Below are 3,108 nucleotides of genomic sequence, written 5' to 3' on the forward strand. Positions count from 1 at the left end.
GGACTTGGCTTCACTTGGCGTTTCCAATTGGCGTCAGTTGGCACAGAAGAGAAACAACTGGCGTACTTTGTTAAACTCGGCCAGAAGCACCAAATAAAAAGAAGAATAACTCAGTATAAAGACATAGGCCTGTTTCCTCAAGTAGTTTCAAAAAAATTTCTATCTCTTAAACACAAATGTTGCTCTAAAAAAATGTACTTAAAGTGAGAAAACACGTTAAAAGCTACTTCCGAAAATTACACTTAAGAGTGCTCTCTTTGTCCTACACCTGAAATATCATAGATGATATCTGAGTCGTACGCCTTGCCTCTTTTCCCATTAGTTCGGCCTAAGTATTATATTCATCAAATAAGCTATACCACGCTTCTTTGCCCTCTTTCATCTAACCGCTTTTCTTTCATTCGCCCATTATAACATCAAAATGAAACAGATTTTGACGTGGCATTTAGTTTCGTTAAGTTTCGGTTGTTCAATTATAGGCAACATCCATTTAAGACAATCATACCATTACTTATTCCTACTGGGTAAGCACGCATGCCTTTGAAATCGATAATTGCGGAGAGCGTCTCAAATACGAGAATCACGCATAAAATGATACGAACATAATCGAAAACTTTTCGCGCCGTTTGAGGGTAAAAGAGCCATATTAAAATATTTACATATTCATGTAGCCGAAACTTCAATTATACAACGAAAAAACACGAAGAGTGATGACGACGACTACGATGGAGCAGATCAAACAACAAAGCGTCCAAAACAAGCTGCAACAGTTTGTCGGAGGCACGTACCACTTAACTTGGCTGGTATATACGAGTAGTTAGTAGTAAATGCCTCTACCTACTTTGCTTTGTGTACAGTCTGACCTCTCCTTTGCCCTTGAAATTTAATAAAGCTCGCCTTGAAACGCCTATGGCTACCCTTGGATGCTGGCGTATGACTTTGAGTAACTAATTTTGGTATTTCAGGTGCATTAAAGAACTACTATCGCTGCAGTACTCAGTTCTTGCCAATACATATTTAGAAAAAAATTATTATTGCCAAATATTCCCTTTTAAAGAAAAATGCTGGAGAATCCTGTAAGTCCTAGCATCTGAATATGCGTTAACTACAGTTAAATATATCTTTTGCTGCAATCTCTTCCGAATATGTTAAAGCCGTCTTCACTCACAGTCCTTTCATATTTCACGCTTTTGTTATCGCATTTTCAGAAACATTTCCTAAATATGTAACTGCAATTTTGTTGTTATTTATTCGGTATCTTTATTATTTTCGTCTACCTCTCAGCCTCTTTCTCATTCACTACATTGTTTTGTTTATCCAAATGCCATCAGTTTTGTTTTCTTCATCACTTTTACATTTTCTCATATTTTTGTTGTTTAGTTCTCAATTTTCTTTTGGCTACTTCTTCTTTATGCGCGCGCAAGGGTTTGGTTTTCTGTTTTGTCATGCCAGTTATGTGTGTTTATTACATATATACACTGCTTGAAGTTAGTTACGGTGCACTGACAGAACACTGTCAGCTAAGAAAAATTTAGTGATGCGGAAATCAACTCGGTATTTTCGCTTTACTTCCGATCAAAAACACCGATTCTATTAACATATTTTTGTTGGTGTAGTTTTGTTACATTCAACAGCGTAATGTCGGCAGTATTCTTCCCTAAACTACGGCCAATTACCGAAAGTTCAAAGGAGCGACTTTGTAATGTAACTTCTATGGGTGCAACATAAACAAAGGACACCGCGAGCAAGAAGATCTTTTGTATCCCTAAGATGGTTCCTAATCCTGACCAGCCCAAGAAGATATCAGCTTCAATTTTCTTGGTATACGAATTCCTAACCTTAAGGGCATCGACAGTGGAAGAACTGAAGTATTTCAGCCCTACCCTGGCTTATACTGGACAGTCCCACGCAGTGTGCTCCGACGTCTCCTCGTCTTCATGGCAATCCGTCTCTTTCGAAAGACCAATCCGGTGCATGTGAGAGCACAAGTGATTATGGCCGGTTAGGTAACTTTATGTTGGCTTTGTTTAGCAAAAGGATTACCACAAAGTTTGGCCGGTATAAGGCCACCTACTCCTTCCCAGTACTTACTCGGTTCTGTGTTTACCTACGCTTCGAGTATAAGCCTCGAGGAGGATCAATAGACCATGAAACTTCCTTAACCATTTTGTCGGCGGTCCTTTTACCTACGATCCCAAAGTGTCCTTATACCCAGCTTAGTTTGATAATGTCAAAACACTCCTTGACGAACCTGGAGATGATCGTCCTATTTTATAGGACCCTTATGGCCGCCTGGCTGTCTGAAAATATAAATAGAAAGGCGCCTTTTAAACTATTCCCAAGAACCAGTCTCACACAAATTGAGATTGTAAGTACCTCGCCCTGAAAAGCCGTGGACAAAGTACCAACTGCAATAGATTTATAGGAAGTTTGGTGCGAGGTCCAAAAACATCCGAACCTGCTCTGCCTCCTTATTTTATCCGTCTGTTTACCAGTGTACATCTCTGAGCTCTAGTTCAGGTGAACCTTTTGAGCAGACATCTCCGTCTAGAATTTTGACCTGGAATTTCCTTCCAAAGCATATTTCCTTTGCATGACAACGGTTTTTGCAGCGTGTTTGGCCATTAGACTATGGAAGCATAAGTTACAAGCGGACGGTCTATAGTTCGGTATAGCCAATCTATTAACTTGCAGTTAAGAACCGTGTTCGACCAAAAACTCTTCGACAGGCCCATATGGCCCGGTTGGTTGAACTAAGAGTTTACTAAGAGAGAATTCCAACTGAGTGTCTTATCTAGGTAACCCAGAATATTGAAGCACTGTTTCACCAAGGGTGATCCAACAAAGATTCGGCTTGTACTTTCTTGTATGTAAACATATCCAACAGCATCGTAACCACTTTCATGTAGTTTGGTTCAGATATCATCCACCACAAGAGAGCGCATCAGTCTTTCGACGGTCCGACTTTAGAGCGCTTAAATAATATCCTTAAGCCCAATATCAATGTGTTCCAGTTAGGCGTTTTTCAACATCAAAAAATAGTCCACGTTTAACCTTTTCTAATTCTCCTTAAATCAAAGTGAAAAAGTATTTTGCAACTAAAACCAA

At 39.4% G+C, this 3,108-nt stretch overlaps 1 protein-coding gene across 1 annotated transcript in view; it reads left to right on the forward strand.

The window, feature by feature from the left end:
- LOC118744783 (serine-enriched protein) overlaps nucleotides 1-3,108 on the forward strand; it is a 38,392-nt gene that overhangs the window by 15,777 nt on the left and 19,507 nt on the right. The gene's annotated exons all lie outside the window — the stretch shown is intronic.

Source organism: Rhagoletis pomonella, unplaced genomic scaffold, assembly GCF_013731165.1.
Source record: "Rhagoletis pomonella isolate Grant_MI unplaced genomic scaffold, Rhpom_1.0 Rhpom_scaffold_00008, whole genome shotgun sequence".
NCBI classification, from domain to species: domain Eukaryota; kingdom Metazoa; phylum Arthropoda; class Insecta; order Diptera; family Tephritidae; genus Rhagoletis; species Rhagoletis pomonella.